Source organism: Corapipo altera, unplaced genomic scaffold (genome assembly GCF_003945725.1).
Source record: "Corapipo altera isolate COAL_440 unplaced genomic scaffold, ASM394572v1 61129, whole genome shotgun sequence".
NCBI lineage: Eukaryota > Metazoa > Chordata > Aves > Passeriformes > Pipridae > Corapipo > Corapipo altera.
In genome coordinates this window covers 2094837-2113691 of record NW_020884955.1, presented here as the reverse complement: position 1 = coordinate 2113691, position 18855 = coordinate 2094837, and positions in this window count along the sequence as shown.

Below are 18855 nucleotides of genomic sequence, written 5' to 3'. Positions count from 1 at the left end.
TGCAAGATTTTCTATATACTTTGAGAGAAGCTAGGGAAGAGCGAAGCTTTGCTTGTCTTCTATATGTCACGTCTGCCACTATGCAGCTGTGTTGAAAGTGCACATATCTGTGAGCAAAGATTAAGACAAGCTGCTGTAGTTAATTTTTATGGCTAATAACTTGATTCTGACACTTCCGAGCAGAGGATTATAAGGCTTGTCTTTTAGCCTGAAGGAGGTAACAATGTTGTATGAGTGTCATCCTGACTACTGTCTTAATTACAAAGAAAATGGAGCTGTGATACTACACTGTTTCAGTGGGAAAGCTGAATGGGTGCCAGTGTGGGACGGTAGTACAGAAGAATGTATTATCAGTGATCATAGCAGTACCTGTCCTTTTCAGAGAATTTCCAAAGAAAGAGTGGTTTAACATAAGTTATTCTACTTAACTGCATACGCAGCAATATTTTTTCCAGATGTCATATTTTAATGTGTATTTCAGTGCTTACTCTGTATTCCAGAAGACTCAATGGTGCCTTCATCTTTGGTTTGTAACATTTGATTTGAGTCACGTAAGCTGCAGCTCAGCCTTATTAGCAAAGAAGAAAAGATCAGACATTACTCATTCAGAAAGACATAGCGTTTCAGTTTTCACATTGCTTAAAATCCTGAAAATATTTTAGTTCCTTTGGGACAAAAATTCACTCTGACTTGCAGAACACATCCATCGGTGGAATTAATGTAATTAGGCTTTGTATGTCTAAGTGTATGTTGCTACAGCTAGGATTGTTTTGTTGCATTTTCAGAATAGATAAATGTATCTCACCTCAAGTATCAGACTTTCAGTAATGTTACAAAGATGTTACAGACAGTTTAATGTTTAACTTATTGCTACATTAGTTCATGAATTTGCCTGTGGGTGATCAGCTATGGTGATCACTTGCAGCAGTAGAGTTTCACATGTTTTGTGGAGTTACCAGGAATCAATCTTAGGTTGCTTCACCGTTGCACTTGGAATGCTTCTTGTAAGTCTTCTCCTCCTCTGGGTCAGATGGTTCCAGTTAAAGTTATTCCTATAACTTGCAACTCAAGGTTACAGCAACTTAGAATCATAGAACCATAGAATGTTCAGGAGTTAGAGGGGTCTTAAAGATCATCTAGTCCCAACCCCTCCTACCATGGACAAGGACACTTCCCACTAGACCAGGTTGCCCAAGGCCTTATCCTGTCAGACCTTGAACACAGATTCAAAGATGTATTCACTACAATCTCCACCACTCGCCCCTTTGGGTTAGACCATCATGTTTAACATCGCAACAAACTCTTGTCCTTCCTCCCAGTTTGGCTACCAACAAGGGGTTCCTGCTACAGTCACCACTAACATCTGTGGATTGCAGGGGACAGCCTGCCTCAACATGGTATTCACCAAGGGTTGCAGGAGAATCTCTCGTCCCCCTGCTCCAGTGTGAGGTCTCTCCAGCAGGAGACAATCCTACTTGAAATTCTTGAATGTGAGTCCTTCCCATGGACTGCAATTCTTCATTAACTGCTCCCTAAGTATCCCTTCCATGGGATGAAGTCCCTCAGGAACAGACTGTTCCAGCATAGGTCCCCCATGGGGTCAAAAGTCCTGCCAGCAAACCTGCTCCTGCACCCAGGGGATTACAGCCCCCTTTGGTTGCATCCACCCCCACATCCACAGTGTGGGGTCCTCCACAGACTGCAGGTAAATGGGTGCTTCACTGTGGACTCACCCACAGGTCACAGTACCTTTGACTGAAGTTCACACTGGAGTTCCAGCCTGTCTAGTACAGCAGCACAGACACAGCAGCAGTGCCCTGGCCACCTGCCAGCCCAGGAGCATTGCCAGGCTGTTAACAAAATGTTCCCAGGCACAGCAGAGTGAGGTGATCATCAGCACAGCACTGCAGAGAGTGGCAAAAGCAAAAAGCAGCCACTGACAACATACAGCCAGGCAAGAGACCTACAGCCAGGCAAGAACAGGAGCCTCTTGATTTACTGCTGAACTGCAGTAACAGCTATAAATTCAGTCTAGCACATCCCAACCAAACCTGTCCTTATCTCTGTGCCCCACCTTGGGCACCAACATGGATTGTTGTGGCTTAACCCCAGCCAACAACTGTGGTAACACAGTCACTTGCTGCCCCACCAGTGGGACTGGGGAGAGAACTGGAAGAGTAAAAACAAAAAAAACCCTCATGGATTGAGATAAAGACATTTTAATAGGTAAAGAAAAACCATGCCCTCGAGCAAAGTAAACCAAGACATTAATTCACTGCTTCCCATGGGCAGGCAAGTGTTCAGCCATCTCCAGGAAAAGAGGGTTCCATCACATATAATGATGATTTGGGCAGACAAACCCCAACACTTTGAGTGTCCAACCCTTCCTCCTTCTCCCCCCATTTTATATGCTGAGCATGATGTCATATGATGGGATATCCCCTGGGTCAGTTGGAATCAACTTTCCTGGCTGTGTTTGCTCCCAACTCCTCATGCACACCCAGCCTCCTCACTGATGGTGTGGGTTTAGGAGCAAAAAAGGACTTGATGCTGTGCAAACACTGTTCAGCAGGAACAAAAACATATTCATATTATCATCATCATTTTAGCACAAATCCGAAACACAAATCCAAGCCACTGTGAAGAAAATGAACTTTAATCCAGTTAAAACCAGCACACCACTGAAAACAGGTGGCTGAAATGACTAGAATGCTCATCTATTTGAACTGCTGTATTGTTGGAGCCTGGAAATCTCATCTTCTTTTGCTGTCACTAGAGGGTTACATCCCACTGGTCAGTTGCAGTTATCCAGGTCTCAGTGAGTTCTACATGCTGATGGACAGAGGCTCAACTTCTCTTTTATTATTTCTTTAATGCACTTACAAAAGGTTCTTATGTGTTGAGGTCATTCTTTATGTGAGCTGATAGTCATTAGTCAGTCTCCAGGCCTGTGCTAGTTCTGTGGTTTTGTGGTTCTTCAGGTAATTAGGCTTAAAAAAAAATCTAAACTCTTAATTGAATAGCAAAATCCCTTTCTTCCTTCACAGTCCTTTGAGAATACTCAGTCTGCTTGCATTACCGCAGAAACCTTGCAATATTTGCCTTCAGAGAAAAATACAATTGCTGCCATTTTTCTTTTGCAAGTAAACTAAAAAGAAAATAACAGTTCTAATTCAGCAACAGGACCTGATATTACTCCTGCTTCAAAGAAATACTAAACAAGTTCAGATTGGCAAGGGCACTCTTTAACCCTTTGATCCAACTCAGAGCATCAGATTCTTATCCCACAGATAGAAATATAGAAGCAACAATGAAATACGCAACCATGCCTTTTAGAAATGGCGTTTGAAACCAAGTTTCTCAAAATGTTCGCCTTATGGATGAAAATTAGCTTTTGTATCCCGTGTGGGCACTGTATTGACTGTGACCCACGAACAAAAGACAGCTATTTTCCCCACAGGTATTGGTCTAATAAAAACATGATTGCTGCTGAGCTCTTCAAAGCATTCCAGAAAATGTGCATGCATGTTATTTCTTTCTATAAATGGATGCTATCTGCTTATTATCTGCCTTGAAAACTCAAATTAACAAAAGCTAAAAAATCCAAAAATCTTTGAGACATCAGTACTCAGAATTATGTTCATAAACAAATTCAATAAATTCAAATTGCTGTGAAATGTAATGTTAATTCCTACAACATATAGAGACTGGGGATATATTTTAGTAAGTCTTTAGGAAAATAATTGAAAGCAAACAAATATTTAATGTAGTAATATGTAAACAAAAGGGAAAAATAAAATTGTGAGCTGAAATGAGATTGTTAAATGTATGTGATACACAAATTATATGGTTACTGGGAGTGATTTTGTAATCATTTAATAAAAAACCATGAAAAATACTTTCAAAACCAAAGAACTTCGATACTTAACTAAACTTTCATAGTCACTAAGGAATCAAAGATTAACTGTGCTCGTAAAGTCTGTCAAATGTGGTCAGCCAAGTGAAAACCCCTTTAAAAATTTCCATAAATAGAAGCTACAATCTATTAGGAGCCATACAAAACTCTGGTCAGTTTCTCTTGTCAGAAATTCTAAGAGAGAAGCAACTGAGTCATGTATATTTTTAATGGGTGTTTCCTGAGAAACCACTATCACCAAAAAGCAGTGAGCAGGTCTTTTGCCAGCTGTCTGAAACTACCAGTTGAATTACATGAGGGATTGTTGGCTTGTTTTGAATAATATAGCAATGTGGGAAGACTTGAAGTAAATAAGTTTGTTCAGGTCCCAGACAGTCATATGAATTACTCAATAATTACATTAATTTCATTGGCAAATTTTCTTAGGTCAGATATGCATATATCATTATGGAGGTGATAACATTGATCTTGCAAAGTTATTTGAGCTGATGGAGGAAGTGACCTCAAGGTGGCACCTACCCAGAATCTTCTTCTGATGTTGAAAATGCACGTATAAACTGCATTTAGTGAAGGACAACAATTAAAACCGCAGTACTTTTGTTTGCAATTCGTACTGTAGAAGTGTAACTGCAAAAGAAGTTATCCTCCTGACATCCTTTATTTACTTGCTTATAGGTAATCATACTAAATTACTTACTACAGACTGCTTCATGATAGACTGGTTGATTCAAACATCAAAAATACCTGGATAGGTATACTTCTCCCATTGTATATTTACTTGAAATAATTTGATGTCATTTTCAAAATTATGAACAGTTGTAGATTAATGATTTTTTTCCTTCATTTTATCAAAGAGAAAATATTTTTGCTGTTGTCATCACTCGACCAGTTTGTGAATTAAAAGCATAGTTAGTACAAATTGTAAAGTAAATTTTATGTAAATTATTGACAGATAAAGCACATCACAAAATTGAAAGTGCAAATAATTTGTATTTTTTTTTACATCTGTGGTGAATTCACGCTCATACTGCCTTAAACCAGGACTGTATTTCACCTGGTTTGACATAATGTAAATTTGAATACAACTAATCAGTTATCAGATCATATTCATCAACAAAAAAAAGGTGTTTTTTGCTTAAACAAACATTCTTTCAAAAGAAAGAAAACAGGATATTAAATACTTTCTTATCATGATACTGTGCTAAAGAAAGACTTGCTAAATAAGTGTTTTCTAATATCAGGAGAGGTGGAGCTTCCACACTCCTTCAAAGCCAAAGCTAAACAATAGCATTTCAATAATGAGTTTCATGTTGCATGTTTGCATAGACATATCATCATCACAGTTGAATAAGATCTGATATATGATATGATATTATGTGATATGCATAGAGTTGATAATAATAGTTATAACATCTATACTTTTCTTACAATTGTTTGTTGAAAATATCCCTTTCTCTACACATGCAAAGGGGCACATTTTAAGTAAAAAATTAAGTTCTAAGGACAGTCTTGGAAAGGCAGGGATAAATAATATACTCGTGGACAGAAAAAACAATATCTGACAGAGCAACTATTTTGGATCACAAAAGAGACCTATTTTTTCAATAAAAATCATGAACACTGTGTGGAATCAGCTTTTCCCCTTATCAGATTGCTGTGATATATATAAATGGTTTTGAGAACAGGCAATTACCTCACACATATGTAAAGTTATATTTTAACTGTGGATTTAAACATTACTCATTCTAACAACGATAGCAAACAAATACCAAACGACTCTAGCTCAGATCTTATTAAGATCCATTTGAAAGTGTTTTCAGGATTAGGCGTTAGATTTTTCCTTTAGAATATAAATATTATTCCTATATTTTATTTTCCTCATTTTCATGGAATCATAGAGTTGTTTGGGCTGGAAGAGACCTTAAAAATTATCTGTTTCTAATGCCTCTGCCAAGGACAGGGACACTTTCCACTACACCAGGCTGCTCTGGACCCTTCTGCTCTGCAGGCTGAACAGCCCCAACTCTCTCCTGTCTTTCTAGGAAAGATGGGTCCAACCCTCTGATTCCCATATATAAGGCTTTATTATTTTAACAATCTTCTAAGTAAACAAGAAGTAAGACCCACAGAAATAGCCTTATTTGCAAAAAAAAAAAAAATGTAAAAAGATGATTTTCTGATTTAAATTAATGAATTCTCTTCATTAGAGTTAATTAATTTTTCCTCCTCTACTTAAGAAAAAACATTATATAAAATACACTTGTGAAACAGTTTTGAGAAAGATTTAACATGAATTTTATAAATACTAAATTTACTTTAATAATGTCCTTTCCATGAAATTTTAGTTCATACATTGTCAAGCAATAGCAAATGTCAAGATCTTTACATAAGGATGAATGTCAGTGTGACTTAAAAAAATTTACACTGTACAGTAGCCCTAACAAATGTATGGTAGAAAAAAAATGTGGAGGTAATGATATTTTTAGCTTGCAAATGCTGCTTTGTTTGTGAGGGAAATATTCTTCAAGACTAAGTGAGTCAAGAGAAAACATATCTAATTACATTTTATTTTAGTTTTTGGACTTTAAACCTGTAGGCCTTGAACTGCAAATACTCCTAGTATTTAACAAAAGGTAATTTAAATGCTGTTTCATTGTTTCCACTCCAAAATGGTTTTAGAAATTTTAGGATCTTTCACGCTCTTTGTTACAGATCTTTCCCAAGCTCTTCCCACTACAAGGGAAAGAAGCTTCTCTGTAGCAGGAGCAACAATTTCATCTGTAAGAAGGCCTCCAGTACTGTTTGAGTGATAATCAGACAACAGTATAAGATTAATATCTCATTTAAGTTGAGGAATTTTTCTTCTGAAGTTTTTATACCACATTTTAGTGTAGAATTAGCAATTATTGTTATATTTTTATTTGTACTGTATGACAGCTTCCTATAATAACTCCAGTTGAAAACCACTCAGTGTTAGTGAGGGTACTCAGCTGCTGAAGTAGAAATACAGATGTTAAGGAGGGAAATCAGGGGAACATCCTGCTGCAAGATTAGTACTTTAGTTAGACCATGTGCCTCTACATGATGTGCAGGCACTTAACTGCTAAATCTTGCTTCACTTCTCTCATGATAAGAAGAGTTTGGGGAGCAGATGCCATTGTACATTTCTATTTTAATACATTAAGTGGTGGCAAATACTGGACCAGTCAAATCAAGATATCTTCTCATGCAGTTCCTTGACTGGAAACAGGATCACAAACATTAGTGTCTCTCCTGAAAAAGATTTAGCTACCCTTGTCCTAGAGGTCTCCTGTGGGTCAGAGCTAATGCATCCATCATGTTGAGGAATTTCTTTTGGTTTGTAAAAGTAGTTAAAACATGCAGTGTTCTACATCCTAACTGCTTCATGAGCTGCTTCTCCACACAAAAACAAGTGCAAGAAACCAGTGAATGAAACTGGCAAGAATTATCTCATGGTCTCAACAGGTTCATGTTTGATTGCTCACCTCTTTCTTTTTTTCCCAAGGTATTAGGAGATAACTTGTATATATTGGCAGGAGACCATAAACACATGCAGGAAGTACTTCAATTGATAATGCTTTTGGTGCAAGACAATATGAAAATTATTGTTCTGTTTGCTGCTGCAGCTTCAGGAACACTTCAAAAAATAGGACTCTAAAAGTTTGTGTTTTGTTTCTTTCTGTAGCAATTTGAGAAATGACCCCCTGAGTTATAGGGGCAGCTTTTGTTGATGCAGTATTTATAGTTAAAACAGTGTTGCTTACTACCTGTTAAAAAACTTCTGACTGAATAACTCAACAGAAGTTACAAACAGCAATGCATATCTTGAAGAATTTCATGTTTTTCAGCAATCATGCATAGTGAAGATTAGACTAAAAAGCTCCCATTTTGGGAAATTGTATTTCCTCCTTTTAATTAATTGGATAACACTGGGGTCAAGAATTTGTGATAAATTATATTTTTCAGAAAAAAAACCCTAAGAAAAATGAAAAATGAATATTCTGATGTTTTCAAATACCAAAAAGGAAAAATAAATGTTCATGTTCCAATCAAGACAACTTATTACTCATTAATATTTAACAATAAATAATTTAACTCTTTTTAGCCATTGCTATTGGTCTTAGTGAAACCTTTTCTATAAACACAGTACCTGAAGAATTAATTAATATTGTAAAACGCATATCTATATTTATTTAAGAAGTTTTTCTTCGAGAGGATTAAATTGCAATACAACAAGTCTTGGAACCAATTGTTTAACATCGAGGTCTGACTGGCCAACACCCTAACAATGACACAGATCCTTCTCCCTCCCTCATAATAATTTTCTATTAACGCTTCTTTCTACTTTGTCTCATTAGAGTTATAAACTCAGATTCAGCACCACATTAGTATCCTTTGTTTAGTTGCAGCACAGTCAGCCTGGCATCAGCTGTTACAACTGTATTCTAAGATAAAAAAATCTTTGTTTTTCTAGTCTTCCCATTAATTTAGTAAAGATAAACATACAGAGTGAAATCACTGCAAGGCTTGCCATATTGTTTGACAATATCTAATATGCATATACTTGCAAGCAGACAATACCTTTGATGCTAGGTACGGTGTCAGTTCCCACAGCTACAAGCAAAGCAGAAGTCAGCATATCTGTTTTTGATGTGCAGTACACACTCAAAAGTTTCCATAAATGTGAAGTAACCACCAAACATGTTTTTTAATATACTGAGAAAGTTTGCTGTAGCATACAGGAAAGAAATACGAACAACTATCTAATACAGAATCTTTCTATAACTCTGAGGCTCCCTTACTATTCTGGTAAACTACAGGAAGTGTTGTCAGAGTCAGCTGTGTAGGAATGCTGTGGATTTTCATGATAGCCTTTCAGTCTTTCAATTTTACAAAGCATTTCCTGTACTAAAGTTAATTATCACAAAATATTTTTTAACTGACAAGCCATTAAAATGTGATAATTAAATAATGTCACACTTTAAAATACTGTCTTTACTTCTGATTCACTCCTGCAAATGAACAGCATGACAAATTGTACTGCAGTGACCTGACACAAAATACGTAGGAGTCTCTGGGGTGTGTTTCCATTATCCATCAAAGGTTTTGTACCTGATTCTAAGATTCACTGTAAATGACAGCTAATGTATGTTGATTGTACTTAAAATGTTTGATCTTGATAATGTGAAAATAATTTTGTTAGAGATTTCATTTTTGCTAAGATATTAGCACTATTTCTAGGTTTCCATCACCATTTTATCTTGAAAAATGGAATAAAAAGAAAACAAAACATTTGAAAGGCTGAGGCTTAAGAAGTTCTCAGCTTTTTTAGTAAAAGAGTACACCAGTTCTTGGCCATTGACAGAAAAGTGGTTTGATAGATATTCAAAATCTGCAGAAGTTAAAATACCGCTTGTAGACACTGAAACTGAAATGTTATATTGAATCCAAAGAAATTTCTAGTCTTATTAAAAGGCACACAGGTCCCATATTTCTTGAAGCATATTGCTGGTAAGTGTACTTTACCTCAAGTTATTCAAAATACAACTATAATAAAAATTTGTGCAAAATTTGTTCTTGATGACCATAGGTAGTATAAATGTCAAAATAGGCACACACCTCAAAATGAAGGCACTGAGTGTTATAATTTAATCGTGTTTTCCACAGCCTAACATAGTGTGAATTCAGGTCATATATTTGTTTATATATCTGAATTTCTTCACCGGCTTTTCACAGAGTCACAGAATCACAAAGTCACAGAATGTGCTGGGTTGCAAGGGACCCACAAGGACCATCAAGTCCAACTCTTAGCTCTGCACAGGATCATTCCCAAGACTTACACCTTTTTTTGTTACTCTATAGTTTTGATACTCTATATCCATGACTCATATAAATTTTTGAAAAGAGATTTCATTTCCAAAACCAGTGATGAAATTAAAGGCAACAATTATTTAATATATCAATCCCTTTTGGGAAAATTAATTCTTATATTCTCCATCATATTTTATAAGTCAATAAATGGACAAAAGGGAATTAATAACAGGTCTTGATCCTGAAGCTGACACAGATTCCAGTTAGGGTATTAATGTCAAAATGAATTTCTATGCAAATATCAGGGTTTGGAACTCTCCAGACAAAAAGTACTTGAAGATACAGGAGTACCTGGATTATCCAAATCAACTAAAGTGGCCTCTGTTGAGAAAAATCTGCATAGAACAGTTATATTATTGACATAATCAAATCAGATATTGCCTTTTCACTTAGTGTGAGATTTAACAAAACAGAAAATATAAGGAAATTAACAAAATATATAGAATTTATTTATTTGTGGAAGATAAATTAAGAGAATAACCAGAAAAAAAGGGGAAGAATGTTTCAAATAAAATAAATTACAAGAGGTGTAAATTAAAAAATAAAATTTGTTTAGGAAGCTAAGATTTTTCAATGAAAGCCACAGTTGAAAATTACTTGTGTGAAATATTTACCCATTGCATCCAACAATATATTTTGACCAATTCTATTTTTTAACTCTGTTACATTACTATTTTAAGTAGTCTTGTGTTGTTATGCTTTTAAACTTGACCCAACTTCTTTCTTAAGGAAAGATTTATTAAGTAGTCATTCCCATTCTTCCTTCTTCTCATCCTGTATCTATCATAGCAAATCAATCAATTTGTTTAGTTCCCTTTAAAATTTTCTATTTCAAATAAAGAAAATATTTTTATTTATACTGCTCAAGAAGCTGTGGTGGAAGTGTTGACTAAATCTCCTCATAATTTCTGATCTTTTCTTTTTTTCCTTGCTAATCAAACACTGAGAGGAAGTGTATGAAGAAACATAACTAGCAAAAGGATTAATTCTTCACCAGTAGAAGCTGTCAGCATAGGCTAATAGTCTTTACCAGCAAGAGCAGGACCAGAAATAAAGATTTCTTCACACTGATACAAATCTCTATTCTTCATTGTCCAAATCTCCTGGCACATTGTTCTGACCCTTGCAGCAACAATTATGGTGTCTCTAAATGTTCCTGCTAAAAAATGTAGAATTTGACAAAAGCTTTTACAAGTCAGTTTTGGTAGCTATCCAAAATATTTATTCCCTGCAGTCTAGAAGAATCTCTATGATTTACGGAAACCTACTTCATCCAACTTTGCATTAACTTGTTCTACCTCTGATGATAGCTATGCAGTCTGTGATGAAAGAGACTGCAAAATTAATCTGAGATTTTGTGGCTGTGCAGTCTGTCCTAAAGTCCATTCTGTGGTGGCTCTGCAGCTACCAAGACCATAGATAGCTCCTGTACAATGTTGAGTACATCTGCCAGAACTGCAGGTGTTTCTTTAGACTTGAGGAGATGTAGATGTACCCTGCATCAGTAACTGGTTATGAGTGAAGCAAAAAACATATAGGCCAGACGGGCAGAACTGTTAGGAAACAACGTATCTCCATAAAGCAGTCCCCCAACTCCTCGTGCTTTTAGCTAACATTCCTTAAACTATTTTCATTACGTGTTGTGTCATCACAAGGTTGAAGTTAGCTAGCACTTAACTGATAAGCTATGCTGATTCTCTTGTGTAACAGCTCACACTTGCATAATTAAACTGTTTGTTATTAAGCTAATAGATATTAAATTAGGACTCTTTACCATGGATGCATAAGTGAACATACTGGCACAGGTTGAAAGAAACAACATGTGAAGAAGTAATGAAAGGAGATTCCACAGACTGAGGTACAATGGTACAATGTTGAGCGGCAGAGGATGTAGATTTCTGATTCAAGTATCTGCACAGACAGACAGTGTTACCCAGGTAGTTTGGGGCTGCAGTCCCAAGTTTCGGAGAGACATGAGGAAGGAATTCAGGCTGAAAAGTTAAATGGTGGCAGTTCATTAAAACTGAGTGGAGAAAGTGGGTAAGGAAATACCCCAGAAATACTATCACTTTATCACTTGCAATCTTTATCTAAGGAAATGGGAAATGCATCTGAAAATCAGTGATGCACATAGAGTTTGGGTGAATCATTTCTTGGTCTTTCTATCAGGATTATTCTACTGGAGAGTCTAGGGTGATGTTTCCCCAATCCTAATTTCTTCTATTCGTTCTGTAAGATTACCACAAATAACCTGCACTGACTTCATCCAGGATAAGGCAGAGTTTAGAGTGACGTGCAGTAACAGCAGAAGCAAAAGAGCTGGAGAACCAAATGCATTGGTTCTGCAGGTCTCACAGTCTGAACCAAGGCTTCCTTTCTATGTGGACTGATTTGTTACAGTCTTCAGGGCCCACCCCACACTTTCATTTGCATGGATTAGTTTTTTTGAAAACATGCTAACTGCACAGTTGTCAGTCTCATTTATGAACTCAGTCACAGTACTACCTCCAGTAAGGGCCTCTTGTAGCTTAAAAGTTTTTTTCCCCCTCCCAACTGTAGTTTTAATTTCTTCACTGCAAGAGTTGAAGGCCTCTCTTCTCCCACTAATAACTCATTAGCCGTAATCTTGGATTGTCTCCAAATGCTTATAACTTATTTTCCTTCCTCCCCAGTATTTCTTAAAGCCTTCTGGTACAGTTAGTGCTTTGCCATCTGCCACCTTCATGACATTGCAGTAGGGAATGACTGGTCTGAGCGATGCTTCCTGAACCATGATGAAATGAGTGTCTGTGTTCTCATTTCTCGCTGTGCTACTCTAACATGCTGCATTCTTTTTGCTGATCTATTACTGCCTGTCTTCAGTCACTAAATGTGGCATCTTTCAGGAGAGACACTTGCAGTTTAAGTGTACTCATTTCATTGTCCCTTCTCCACTTATTCCTCGCATCTCCCTTTTCCCCTACCACTGACTGATGACTCACTTCATCTCTACCTGCTGTTTTCACTCTACAGGGTTTATTTATCATGTTTCTCACAATGTCTAGAATCACATGTTTTACTCCAGACCATTGTTTTTTAGCATCTTGTCACAAAGTGATTACGATTATACCTTTTTCTCAACTTTAACATTGCTTTAGAGTTGTGGAAGAAGGAGATCTGTGCAGGTTATATGTAGCTGTGAAGGGTTATCAGCTGTCTCTGTAACAGTCTAGAAAGAATCTCTGTACAAACTTTTGCTAGGAAATTTTGAGAAAAATTGTGGGAATGGGTGACAATTATACATGTATTTTATTAATTCAGGAAGTTTCAAACCCATTGTGTCTACCTGAGATCGAAACGTGATTTATTATACCTCAAGAAGGAAAATATAAGGTTACAATTTCACCTTCCTGCTGGAGCCAGAGCTACTTTTCCAAATGACTTGAATTGGTTGGGAATCACAGTTAAGTAGAGGTCAGGCTGGACAACAGTCTCCAGTAATGGCTTCAAAGAATCTGACCAGAGTAGCATTAATTTTTACACTATCTTGTTGCAATGAAGAAGCCTCTGGGAGTCCATCCTGGCTGATCTGATGCTATTCTTAACATCCCAACATGTGTGTGCCTGTGTTGGAGTTAGCCTGTCAGTTCACTGTAGACTGAGACTCTGCACTCCAGGTTTTCACTGTGCCTGGGAAATCCTGTCTTATTTGTGACACCATCACTCACTTGCATGTGAACGTGAGAAAGACAGTCTGTGTGCAGGCTTATTCTCCCACCTGTACAAAAAGATTAAGAATTCCCTGCTGCAGAGCACACTTTCATGCATACTCTAAAATTTCCAGGAACTAATCTGCAGCGTTTTGAGACAGAGAACGTCACACTGCAGTAATCACATTGACTGCAGGGTTATACTGACAGAACAAAGGGCAATGCAGGCTTTAGCCTTTCACTGATATAATCCTTCAATATGCAAGTACCATTGCAAATGATCTCATACAAATGGAATCATATGAAATAGCTACCTACTGACAAGGAGGATGCACATCTGATCAGTGGAGGATTGTGCACTTCTGTCTGAGAGGCGGCAGCAGACTAGGAAAGAGGGAATTACTGAAGCTGTAGAGCAAAGCATGACAGAGAGTTAAGAGTAGAGCTCAACACTTGCTCCCACAATCATTGTCCCAAAGAGTTGAAGGGAGGACAGGGAAGTTGAAGGGAGTACCCAAGCTCACATACATTTGACAGAGTTACTGCTGGTTGCCATGAGGGCATGCTCACATTGGCTGTTTAAGAACTTCATTGTCCACCTCATCTATTGACTTTCTTAGTGTCAAAAGTATTTCTACCTTGGTTAGAGGTTAGAGGAGAAGTACTTTTAGTCTCTCAATGGCAGTCTTGGCTGCGTGGCTTGTTTCATTTTTATAATTGAAGTGAGAAAGGTTAAAAAAACCAGCCCTATCTTTTGTCCACTCTCTTATTTAGGAAATTATTTGGTCTGTTAGATTCCAACTAGTCCTGTTTATAGTGTATTATTTTAATTTGGTTTTAAATGTAATGTAATTACCTTATGAGACTAACATTAATGACTGGACAACCTCTGAAATCTGAATATACACTGCAGCAGACAGTGAGTTTCCTTGTTGGTTTTCCTGGGCTTTAATAAGAATGACAAATTTTGTTATATCTCCATGGTGTACCATGAGTCAAGTTCTAATGGCATTCAGGAACCACTTCAGAACAGGGGAAGTTTATCATCAGAAAATTCTCCCTGTTTTCTTTAAAGCAATGAGTAGAATAAGACACATATTCAAGCAATGTCAGTTATTAAATAAATGAAGATTAAAAAAAAAGGAAGAAACCTGTTGACTCGTGCTAAAAAAATCTAATCTCTAGCAGAATTTTTTATATATCTGAGAAATTTTATCACTGTCATCCAACTGAGGACCATAAATTTTTGAAAGCTGTGTTTCTTGAGCTTTGCCAACATTATCTCCTCAACACTGTTTACAAGCAGTGACAGATTCTGTCCTGAAACTCTCCTAAACCAACCATTGACTACTGTAAAAGCCATGAGTGTGTTAGAAGTAAGTCTAAGAGATTTTACATGTATACAGAAGACCCTTTCACTGTTTATTGAGGCTTTTGATAAACTAAAACTGAAATTGGTGGGGTTTCCTTTCCCAGATTATAATGTAGGTATGGAAGATGACCCTGTTGTGGTTAAAAACTGTTTTACAGATTATGACCACTTAAGTTAGACACACTATCTATCTGAAGACCACAAAAAATTGACTTTAGGCATATATGGCATGAGAAGCCAAATCTGACAGCACAAATCTGGAATTTTAAAATCACTCAGAGTAGACTTGGTGCTACAGTTTTCTTGAAAATAGTTTCAGCAGAGCAAAGCATTATATATTGCCTAATCTGGAGGCAAAAATAAATTCATATTTGAGAGTGATCAATCAGACAGTTGATGCCTTAGCAATTAAGGACAAATATCAAAAAGAAGAGCAGAGGAATAAAAAATATTTTTCTTGTTGTTGCCTCAAACTTATGAAAGGGTTAAGAGAACTGTGAAATGCAAGGGTATTTGGTTTACCGTTGGTAGAGAAAAAAATGATTTAGCTAGATGTTGTTGAGGCATAAAATGCAAGCTGCCTTAACAAGCAGATGAAGACAGACTTTAAATTTCAGCTGGAACAGAATAAGGTCTTGTGCTGTTACTGGTAACTGTAAAATCTTGGTTTCTCTTTAATTCCACCTTGGGAGGAGTTTCTGTTGTCTCATGATATGATTGAGCTCATGTGTCACTCATTTCTTCATTGGGCAATACTTTGTTTCTATTTTCCACTTTAAGTCGCTCATAGGAAAAGAATCACTTTAGAGATCTCTAGCCCTCATTCAAACTTTGACTAAATTGTACTCATTGGAAATAGTGCTTGCCTAGAGGCAGAATCGGTGTGTACGAAAGCATCCTTGTTCTTAAAGCTGAGGCAATATGCTGTGGTGCTGAAAAGGAAGAACTTTTCTTTTGATTGTGGTATAGCAAAATGTTAAAAAAAAAATGTTTTCATCAAAAGCTTTTTGCATTAACCAGAAAAGAAGGAAGCAGTAACTACTGTTTAAATAAAATAAGGAAAAATAAGGTAGTTTCAAGGTATTACAGGATACCAGCAAGGAGAAAAGCTTTTCACTTTTTCTGGGAATTTCTGTTACATTTTTTACTGGAAGTTGTCAACATTTGCAAATGAAAGATTCTGTGGGAACAAAGCTATTTCTCACATCATCATCATCATCATCATCATCATTACTTGTTGTTGTTGTTATTGTTATTGTTGTTGTTGTTGTGGTGGTTGTGGTTGATATTAATAGTAATATCAATAGTACTAGTAATAATGTAACCCCCCAATATTGTAATTGTGTTATTCAAGTGTTCTACATATACCTTGAATTAAGCATTTCAGTACTTTTGTTTCAAATATTTGTTCTGAAAATACTGTGATAAAACTGATATAATCTTTATTTTCGTATGATTATTATTAAATCTTAACAATCATTATAACTTGGAACATCAGTATCAGGGAACTTATCCCTTCCAGTTGTCTGATTCAACCAAAATGTCTTAAACCAAGAACAGACTTTGGTAAGTAAGATTAAACAAGAGTTTTGACAAGCTCTGCTATTCATCATTAAAATGATAGAAAATTTTGTACAGCAGAAAGGACCTACATAGAATAATGGGGCACATGGAAGTCACACACATCCAGGAAGTTTCTGCCACACATTATCAGGGGCTGGGACACAGATCAAGAGAAATTTACTGTAGTGCTTGCTATCTTCTTGCTATTCTCCATAGATACCTTCTCTTGAACATTGTTAGAGACAAAGATGATGAGCTACTCAGCCCATTAGACTAACTATTGTAACTATTCTGGTGTTTAATAAAACTTTCACCACTGTTTTTCAACACAGCACACATCTAGTCATTACTATGAATTACCTTTTTTTCTCAAGAGTTAGTTCAGATTGTATGTCCTTTCCATTGGTTTCTTTGTCTTTGTTGCTTGAATGCTTCCTGAAATAGAAGACATCAACCATTGAACTAAACATTACGAATAGTGAAGTATTAGTCTTTAGTTCCTATCTTAACAGGGTAAAGTGCTTTCTTTTTCTTTCTTTTTTCTTTCTTTTTTCTTTCTTTTTTTTTTTTTTCCTAAACCAATGTATTTATTGTATTGTACAACAAACAAGGATGTGGCTTTCTATTTCCTTATGGAATTGAGGCTGATTGATAAATGTATCATCAGCTCAGTTTTTAACACATCAACCTGTGAATCACAGTTTCAGTAATGCTCAGGGTTGGTAAGACTATGGTCAAAACACTAAGTGACGCAAAAAAAGCAGGGTATACTTTTTTGGAGACTGCAGATATGATAGGGGAACTCTTCCCTTCTAATTATAATTATACAAGCAAGAGATTTGTTTACCAATTCATTCCAGTGCCAGTTGGGCATTAGTATCATCTTATTTCACCTTTTCTACTGAGACAAGAGAGAGGGTAATGGTAGCAGTGATTTCATACATTTTTTCTCTGATTTCTATTTGACCCATTCTGCTGACTAACAGAGGCAGTAACCTGGTGAATTAGGAGCAGTATACATACAGGTATTTGCTTGCCCTATAGTATTATTATTAAAAAAAATTAAAAAAAAGAAGAAAACTAGTAAGAAGTTCTTCTAAATAAGAAGACCAGGTTGTTCATATTCAGGAATAACACAGAATGATTTCCAGGACAGGCACTATTGACTTCTGTTAGTTAAATGGTACTAGAGCTTCAAGCCAGTGTACCAAATGAAGAGTCTGTAACCTCTGCTTTGACATCTCTCTCCTCATATTAATTTTTATGCACTGTTATACAGTAAAGGTAGTTGCACGCCAAATAAATCATCACATGTATGAGAAGGGCTTGGAGTTTTTATTTTCTTTTTCTTTTTTTTTTCACAGAGGCATGGCTTCTTATATTTCTCTTTTCATTTCTGCACACTATTTGTCTGTATTTTACAATTAGATGAGAAGTCTCTTTTTCAACAGTCCTGAAAGAAAATTGAAGACCTTTAATTTCACCAGATTGAGGTGTAAGGCTTTTTGTTCCCTGTACAGCTTTAATCAGAGAGACACGCACGTCACTTTCAGAGCCAGAGAAGAGGCAGCACTACAAAGTGGCATCTTAATTCAGTCTTTCTCCTGTTCATATAATTATCAAGAACTAGCCTCTCCACTTTTCCAGATAACCTGGTCAGTGAAGAATCTTTGTTGTGCAACTGTGTATCTTTTTCAATGCTGAAATGGGCAGAAGGTAAGTTTAGTACATCTGATCAAGCCTGCCATGATGCCATAGTGTGACTGAGTCTTTTTGTGACTGGTTAATAATTAAGAATATTTCATGTCTTAAAAGTTAAAAATCCAGTTTCATTGTTTGTCAAGAAAGAACAGCTTCCAGTATTATCCTGTAGTAACCAGAAGTTCTAAAATCTAAATCTGACACTTCAATCCAAAAATTTAGTTATACACAAATTCTGAGAGATTACACTACTACAAAACTGCACAAACTTCTTTCACAAAGAAATATAATCCCTCCTCTGTCCTTTCTCACTATTTTCAGTGTTTCTTCCAAGTACCTATAAAACTGAATATAATAGAATACTTTATATTCAATTATATTGAAAAAAATTGAATACATGCAAAGGGAAATACACCTAAATAAATTTATAATAATTAAATTACTCATGTAAATTCACCTCAGGTAAATCACTATATAAAGTATATCCCCACCAAATTTTTAACTGACTTTTTGGAGAGGGAGTTCTGAAAATATAAAAATATACATTTTAGTATGTTTGGGTTATATATTTAAATAAAGAGGTGTGCAGTTGGATTTTTTAATTTACACACTTAACAGAAAAAATATTTTAATATCAACAGTTCTAGAAAAAAAAGATCAGGCCAAATTATCACAGACATTAAAAATTTAACTGAAAATTGTGGCAAATGTAATCACATTGA